The sequence below is a fragment of the Nerophis ophidion genome, linkage group LG06 (genome assembly GCF_033978795.1).
Source record: "Nerophis ophidion isolate RoL-2023_Sa linkage group LG06, RoL_Noph_v1.0, whole genome shotgun sequence".
Classification (NCBI taxonomy): domain Eukaryota; kingdom Metazoa; phylum Chordata; class Actinopteri; order Syngnathiformes; family Syngnathidae; genus Nerophis; species Nerophis ophidion.
This window is the reverse complement of record NC_084616.1, coordinates 10,267,250-10,276,581: the sequence shown is the minus strand read 5'-3', so window position 1 is coordinate 10,276,581 and position 9,332 is coordinate 10,267,250. Positions and strand designations below refer to the sequence as shown.

Here is a 9,332-nt window from a genome sequence, read left to right as displayed (position 1 = left end):
GTTTGATGAGGCATGATTATATGCATGAGTATATGTATGTATATATACAGTATGTTTATATGTATGTTTGTACAGTGAATGTGTGTGTATGTTTGTACAGTGAATGTGTGTGTAGGCATTACGTCGATCGCGAGCTACCAGTCGACCGCGGGGGGTGTGTCAGTCGATCTCCAGCCAGGCTTTTAAAAAAAATAGACCTAAAAATTAGTGATCATCAATCTTCACCAAGACGTCACTTAAATGACATTCACGGCACCCGAGGGTCTTGTGAGATGACGCTGGCTGCTGCAAGATCATTATTATGAAAATATGACCGAGAGGAAGGCGAGAAACACTTTTTATTTCAACAGACTGTCGCGCCGTACCTTCCGTCAAAACTCTAAAGGCCGACTGCACATTTCCTATCTTCACAATAAAAGCCCTGCTTCATGCTGCCTGCGGTAACGAAATAAGAGTCTCGGAAAGCTGGCGTGCACAAGTGATGTGCACGCCAGCTTTCTGAGGGATCGCTTGTGCACGCCAGTTTTCCGAGTCTCTTATTTTGTTAGCGCAGGCAGCATGAAGCAGGGCTTTTATTGTGAAGATAGGAAATGTGCAGTCGGCCTTTAGAGTTTTGACTGGAGGGACGGCGCGAAAGTGTTGAAATAAAAAGTGTTTCTCGCCTTCCTCTCGGTCATTTTTTCATAATAATGAACTGGCAGCAGCCAGCGTCATCTCACAAGACCCTCGGGTGCCGTGAATGTCAATCAAGCAAGCTACGGAATTTGCCGCCAATGTTTTTCTTGTAAAGTGTATGGAAGCTGGATGAATTAGATGCCAAAAACCAACCACTTTCATGTGGTATTGTACAGAAAGGACAACTTTTTTTCTCCTCCATTTGAAAATGTGGGCGTTATCATCATTACTGTCTGATTCCAATCAATGCAAGTCATCAGAATCAGGTAATAGACCAACATATATTCTTGTCTTCGTGAAAGAAAGACATCTATATGTGTTACACATGCTTGTATTATCATTAAACACATTCAACTTGTTTACAAAAATGTGTCTTTCATAAATAAATTAATATAAATGATATATATAAATGAGGTAGATCCCCTCGAGTTGGTCAATTGAAAAGTAGCTCGCCTGCAGAAAGTGTGGGCACCCCTGATGTTGGGTATGTGTATATGCATGTTTGTACAGTGAATGTATATTTACAGTATGTTTATATATATGTTTGTACAGTGAATGTGTGTGTGTTTGTACAGTGAATGTATATGTATGGTATGTGTATATGCATGTTTGTACAGTGAATGTATATGTACATGTATGTGTATATGTATGTTTGTACAGTAAATGTATATGTACATGCATGTGTATATGTATTTTTGTACAGTGAATGTATATTTACAGTATGTATATATGTGTTTGTACAGTGAATGTATATGTATGTGTATATGTATAATAATAATAATGGATTAGATTTATATCGCGCTTTTCTATTGTTAGATACTCAAAGCGCTCACAGAGAAGTGGGAACCCATCATTCATTCACACCTGGTGGTGGTAAGCTACATATCTAGCCACAGCTGCCCTGGGGTAGACTGACGGAAGCGTGGCTGCCAGTTTGCGCCTACGGCCCCTCCGACCACCATCAATCATTCATTCACTAGTGTGAGCAGCACGGGGGGTAAGGGTGAAGTGTCCTGCCCAGGGACACAACGGCAGCGATTTGGATGTCAATAGGTGGGAAGCCAACCTGCAACCCTCAGGTTTCTGGCACGACCGCTCTACCCACTACGCCATGCCGCCCAAAGTGAATGTACATGTATGTGTATATGTATGTTTGTACAGTGAATGTATATGTACATGTATGTGTATATATACAGTATGTACAGTTAACGTACATGTATGTTTTACAGTGAATGTATATGTACATGTATGTGTATATGTATGTACAGTGAATGTACATGTATGTATATATGTATGTTTGTACAGTTAACATGTATGTTTTTACAGTGAATGTATATGTACATGTATGTGTATATATATGTACAGTGAATGTACATGTATGTGTATATGTATGTTTGTACAGTGAATGTATATGTACATGTATATGTATGTGTATGTACATGTATGTGTATATGTATGTTTGTACAGTGAATGTACATGTATGTTTGTACAGTGAATGTATATGTACATGTATGTGTATATGTATGTACAGTGAATGTATATGTATGTTTGTACAGTAATTGTATATGTATGGTATGTGTATATATATGTTTGTACAGTGAATGTATATGTACAGTATGTATATATGTGTTTGTACATTGAATGTATATGTACAGTATGTGTATATGTATGTTTGTACAGTGATTGTATATGTATATGTATGTACAGTGAATGTATGTGTATACGTATGTACAGTGAATGTATGTGTATATGTATGTTTGTACAGTGAATGTCTATGTGTTTGTACAGTGAATTTATATGTACAGTATGTGTAAATGTATGTTTGTAGAGTGAATATATATGTACGGTGTGTATATATATGTTTATACAGTGAATGTATATGTACAGTATATATATATGTGTTTGTACAGTGAATGTATATGTATGGTATGTGTATATGTATGTTTGTACAGTGAATGTATATGTACATGTATGTGTGTATGTATATATATATGTGTGTATATTTGTACAGTGAATGTATATGCACAATCAATCAATGTACAGTATGTGTATCGACACGCTCGACGTTTGCTTCGATCCGCCCACCCGCCTGTGACGTCACAGTGCACTATATAAACGAGTCCGCCGGTTGCCAGCTCGCCTGCCGCCATTGTTACATTCTCAGTGCCGGGGCGAGACCGGCTGAGAAAATCTTCGTCTTCTCGCCCCCTTTCCCCGCAACCCCCTCGTCGTCACCAATAAAAAAAAAAAGACGACATTCTCCACAGCCGCCAAGAAGTTAAAAAAGGTGACAAGCGAGAAAGACGAAGAAGGTAACCGAGGTGGGCGAGCGACGACGACAAAAGATGTCGGCGCTTTTCTTCATTTTGTAAATGACTGATACTTTCTATTCCTCCACCTAGTCACCATGCCGCTGAAATAAAACCTTTTTTAAAGCCCTTCGGAGCCGCGACAAAGAGGAGTGGTGGTGTGGCCCACCCCGCAGGAACAATGACTATGGAGCTCCCACGGCCGGCGGCTCTTTAAACACAACCAGGACGTTTTTGATTCCTTTCAAATGATGAAATAATCCATGAATTTTGGAGAAAGAAGAAACTGCCTGCTTGTGGCCCAGGTAAGAAGACTACACGTCTTTGTCATGTGTGTGGAATAACCCCCCATCTATGTGCATATTAAACATCCATCCATTGTATACCGCTTCTCCTTTACGCAGTGTTTTTCAACCAATACAGTCTGGTGTGCTGCAGGAGGTTATGTCATTTTACCTAATTGGGTTCAATCAATCAAAGATTATTTATATTGCCCTAAATGACCAGTGTCTCAAAGGGCTGCACAAGCCACAACCACATCCGACGCCTCAGATCCCACATCAGGGCAAGGAAAAAACTCAACCCTATGGGATGACAATGAGAAACCTTGGAGGGGACCGGTGCAATGGACGTCGAGTGGATCTAGTTATAAGTCTGAGAGTCTAGTCCATTGTGGATCTAACATAATAGTGTTAGAGTCCAGTCCATAGTGGATCTAACATAATAGTGTGAGAGTCCAGTCCATAGTGGATCTAACATATTGGGTGAGATTTTAGTCCATAGTGGATCTAGTTAATAGTGGGAGAGTCCAGTCCATAGTGGATCTAACATAATAGTAAGAGTCCAGTCCATAGTGGATCTAACATATTGGGTGAGATTTTAGTCCATAGTGGATCTAGTTAATAGTGTGAGAGTCCAGTCCATAGTGGATCTAACATAATAGTGTGAGAGTCCAGTCCATAGTGGATCTAACATAATAGTGTGAGTCCAGTCCATAGTGGATCTAACATAATAGTGAGATATTAGTCCATAGTGATCTAGTTAATAGTGGGAGAGTCCAGTCCATAGTGGATCTAGTTAATGTGAGAGTCCAGTCCATTGTGGATCTAACATAATAGTGCGTGAGAGTTCAGTCCATAGTGGATCCAACATAATAGTGAGAGTTTAGTCCATAGTGGATCGAGTTAATAGTGGGAGAGTCCAGTCCATAGTGGATCTAACATAATAGTGAGAGTCCAGTCCATAGTGGATCTAACATAATAGTGTGAGAGTCCAGTCCCTAGTGGATCTAACATAATAGTGAGAGTTCAGTCCATAGTGGATCTAACATAATAGTGTGAGAGTCCAGTCCATAGTGGATCTAACATAATAGTGTGAGAGTCCAGTCCATAGTGGATCTAACATATTGGGTGAGATTTTAGTCCATAGTGGATCTAGTTAATAGTGGGAGAGTCCAGTCCATAGTGGATCTAACATAATAGTGTGAGAGTCCAGTCCATAGTGGATCTAACATAATAGTGTGAGAGTCCAGTCCCTAGTGGATCTAACATAATAGTGAGAGTTCAGTCCATAGTGGATCTAACATAATAGTTTGAGAGACCAGTCCATAGTGGATCTAACATAATGTGAGAATCCAGTCCATAGTGGATCTAACATAATGTGAGAATCCAGTCCATAGTGGATCTAACATAATAGTGAGAGTCCAGTCCATATTGGGGTCAGCAGGAGATCATCTTGGGTGGAGACAGGTCAGCAGAGCAGAGACGTCATCAACTGATGCACGGATGAGTGGTCCATCCCGGGTCCCAACTTTGAACAGCTAGCGCTTCATCTGTGGTCACCTAATCTGTGCCACCTCTCTCCACGAAACAGAGGGTGGCAGAGCAGAAGAGAGACGGCAGATCAACTGGTCTAAAAGGGGGTTCTATTAAAGGCTTGCGTCTACAAATGAGTTTTAAGATGGGACTTAAATGCTTCTACTGAGGTAGCATCTCTGTTACTGCTAGAACATTCCAGAGTACTGGAGCCCCTATAGAAAACGCTCATTGGCCCGCAGACTTTTTTGGGGCTCTGGGAATCACTAATTAGCTCTTTGAACGCAGATTTCTTGCCGGGACATATGGTACAATACAATCAGCAAGATAGGATGGAACTAGACCGTGTAGTATTTTATACCTAAGTAGTAAAACCTTAAAGTCACATCTTAAGTGCACAGGAAGTCGGTGCAGGTGAGCCAGTATAGGTGTGTGTGTGTGTGTGTATGTGTGTATATATATATATATATATATATATGTATATGTATGTATGTATGTATGTATGTATGTATGTATATGTGTGTGTGTATATACAGTATAGGTACACATGCATATAAAGGTCTATTCAGTATAGGTATATAATGGTATGTACAGTATAGGTATATAAAGGTATATACAGTATAGGTATATATATACGTACAGTATATAAAGGTATATGCAGTATAGATACATATGTATATAAAGGTGTATACAGTAAAGGTGTATATATATATAGGTATATAAATATATATACAGTATGGGTATATAAAGGTATATACAATATAAGTATATATATAAGTATATAAAGATATATACATTATGTGTATATAAAGGTATCTACAGTATAGGTATATATAGGTACAGTATATAAAGGTATATGCAGTATAGGTATGTAAAGGTATATACCGTATAGGTATATATGGACAGTATATAAAGTTATGTACAGTATAGGTATATAAAGGTGTATACCGTATAGGTATATATGTACAGTATATAAAGTTATATACAGTATAGGTATATAAAGGTATATACAGTATAGGCATATATATATGTACAGTATATAAAGGTGTATGCAGTATAGGTATATAAAGGTATATACCGTATAGGTATATATGTAAAGTATATAAAGTTATATACAGTATTGGTATATTATGATCAACATTTTTTGTTCTTGTCGAAGGTCTGGCAGGCGCATTTTGTACCAACTAAGATTTGAATGCTAGACATGGGTCAAATTTTAGCGATATTACGGAGATGAAAGAAGGCCGTTTTAGTAACACTCTTCATGTGTGACTCAAACCAGAGAGGTGGGTGGAAGATAATACCCAGGTTCTTTTCCCAGTCACCTTGTGTAATTGTTTGGTTGTCAAACGCTAAGGTGGTATTATTAGATAGGTGTATAATTGTTTGGTTGTCAAACGTTAAAGTGGTATTGTATTATTGAATATGTGTCTGTGTCTAGCAGGACCGATAATCAGCATTTCCGTTTTCATGTAGTTGCAAAAAGTTAGTTAGGTTCAAAAATATTTTTTGCACACCGGTAATTATAATTCACAATTAATGTGCCGTTGTTGAGTGTCTTTATGGAGCAGGTAGCTAATTGTTTTGTGGATGTCGGGAACAGGTTGTGTGAGACGACGATGGTTTTGTCGTGATGGCAACATGCAGACAGCGGGAGGCAAGGTGCAGGTAAAAAGGTATTGGAAGTGTACTTCTGGTCTTGTCATCCTCGTCCGGACGGAAGGGTAACCCTAACCCTTAAACCCTAACCCTTTATCACAAGCGAGCGTCATTTAAACAGGTCTGCAGTACCTGGAGGAATCTTAGTCCAAAAATAGGGAAGCCAAACAATCAGTTTATATTTTATATATTCCTTTTTTGTCTGTCTGGGTGTGCGTTAAGTCTAAACGGCACCACCTGACCATATAAGGAGATGTTCATGCCTGGCAAACAACGGCTTTAAGTCATAACTTAAAAGGTCGGTGTTTGAACGAGACAGGTAGTTTCCTTTCATATCTGCTCAGTGGCCTAGTGGTTCAAAGCTCCGCCCTGAGATCTGGTAGGTCGTGAGTTCAAACCCCGGCCGAGTCACACCAAAAACTATAAAAATGTGACTCTGCTTGGCACTCAGCATCCAGGGTTGGAATTGGGGGTTAGGTCGCCAAAAACGATTCCCGGGCGCGGCAACCGCTGCTGCTCACTGCTCCCCTCACCTACCAGGGGGTGAACAAGGGGATGGGTCAAATGCAGAGAATACTTTCTCCACACCTAGGGTGTGAGTGTGAGAATCATTCAAACTTTAACTATCACTTTTGCATTTACCGTATTTCCTTGAATTGCCGCTGAGTATATAGTATGCGCCTGTCTACAATTACTGCCGGGTCAATCTCGTTTCGCAAAATAATTAGCGCATGCTTAGCATTACCACCGGTTTAGGATTAACGCCGGGTCAAACTCGTTTCGCAAAATATTATATTTTATTAACGCATGTCTAGAATTTCCGCCGGGTCAAACTGGTTTCGCAAAATAATTAGCATATGCCTAGAATTTCCGCCGGGTCAAACTCGTCACGTCACGAGTGACACTTCACTTGTCATCATTTTCAAAATGGAGGAGGCTGATTTCAATAATTTGAAATCGCATAAAGGTAAGAAGATTAAGGGCTACTCAGTAGGATTTGAGGTCCAAGCTATTGAATATGCTAAAAAGGACAGTAAGCAGCTATGTACTATTAATATTCCGTAGCTGCATGTGTCAAATATGAGTCATTAAATGACTCCAGCCTCCTGGTGGTAGAGGGCGCTAGTGATCCTTCTTGCGACTACTTGGCTGCAGAAGAAGTGACAACAAGCAGCAAGAGTGAGCACCGATCGTTTATTTTTTCCTCTCGCTTGCACTTTTAACATGGAGGATTACATATCTAAAATAAAACTGTTTTCTAAACTTGACTTTCAATCGAATCAGGAGGTAATAAAGGAAGATCTCCATCGAGACAGAGAGACTTTAAAAACTGAAGAAAGATAAGGAAGACTTCTATGAACAAGTTATCGATACTTTTGATCAGAAGGAGCTGCGCATGGACTTCATTTATAAGTAAAGGTAAGACCATAATAAAGTTTTTATTAAATGTGCTTTTCATGATGGTGTCCTTACATCACACTCAAATTTAGAAGCACAGGCCTAAATTTACAGCATGCCTTGGGTAAGCGCTGTAGTGAGAAGAGGTTTTAAAATAATTAGCGCATACTTGCCTTTACCGCATGCCTTTGGTAAACGCCGGAGTGAGAAGAGGTTTTAAATTAATTAGCACCCCGGCGGCAATTCAAGGAAATACGGTAACTGTCACTTTTGCATTCCAAAGTCCCCTTCCTACGAGAAGTGATCCAATTCACCTGCGAATATCCAACCAAGGGGCCTTATCTTCACATGTGCTCAAACTGAAATACCATTGTGTACCCAAACTTGAAGGTCATTGACTTTGTTGCCCTCTACTGCATGTACAATCTGCTTGTCAGTCCAGCAACATGTTGTATGTGGCTTCCGCAGTAACACGCACACGACTGGAAGGCATATTGGGTGACACAGAGTACACTAATGGTTGTGATATAAACAATTTTAACATTCTTAGTAATATGCGCCACGCTGTGAAGCCACAAGAAACAAGATAGACAAACACATTTCGGGAGGACATCCTACCAGTAACACAGCATAAACGCAACACAACAAATACCCAGAATCCTTTGTATCCATGACAATTCCTGACTATTTTATACACCCCGCTACCAGCAAACCCCGACCCCCACCCCGTGCATAGGTAAGGTGGGCGGGGTTGGGGGCGCGGGGGCGTAAAATATATTCAGGACGTGTCACACAAAGGATTCTGGGTATTTGTTGTGTTACTGGGAGGATGTTCTCCCGAAATGTGTTTGTCAATCTTGTTTGGTGTGGCTTTACAGCGTGGCGCATATTAGTAAGTGTTAAAGTTGTTTATATCACAACCTTCAGTGTACTCTGTATCACCCAGTGTGCCTTTCAATCTTGTACGTAAGATTGCGGAAGCTGCACACAACATGATGCCAGACTTACAAGTCGGTGTGTACATGTTTTTGAAGATGTCAAAGGCAATGGCTTCACAGCACGCCCATATCCTTGTCATCAGGATGAACGCCAATTGGATAATCGCGAGAACTTTACCGGCGACAATTGTCTTCGATACACAGGTTTAGACAGCTCTGTGAGTGTTGAAAGGTGGACAACCTCTGATGTATTTCAGCGAGCGGGTGGCGGGCGGATGCGTTTCTGATTGAAATATTGGTTCGGGTGGACGGCGGGTGGATGACGACTTTGGTGACGCGGTTGTACTTTTTACACAGTAGCGTGCGTCTTAGTTGTAGTTTTCATTACTGAAGTCAGAGGAGTAAAATTGCTAATGTTAATCAGTAGCATGTAAATTGGCATCAGGCTAGTTATTATATTATGAAAAGTGGAGCCTTACTTTAGAGCATAGGTGTCAAACTGTGGCCCGCAGGCCAAATTTGGCCCGCCGTGTAATTTA

General features: G+C 40.3%; 1 protein-coding gene across 5 annotated transcripts in view; it reads left to right on the top strand.

Moving 5' to 3' along the window:
• csrnp2 (cysteine-serine-rich nuclear protein 2) overlaps window positions 1-9,332 on the top strand; it is a 37,646-nt gene that overhangs the window by 5,283 nt on the left and 23,031 nt on the right. Inside the window, exons 1-2 of one of the 5 annotated variants that reach the window (XM_061902614.1) lie at window positions 2,792-2,987; window positions 3,112-3,289. The exons of 1 other annotated variant lie outside the window; for it this stretch is intronic. The gene's annotated coding sequence lies outside the window, so the exon portion shown is untranslated. Of the gene's footprint in view, window positions 1-2,791; window positions 3,290-9,332 lie in introns of those variants that run through there. 3 more of the 5 variants (XM_061902613.1, XM_061902611.1, XM_061902610.1) reach the window with 3 other exon arrangements.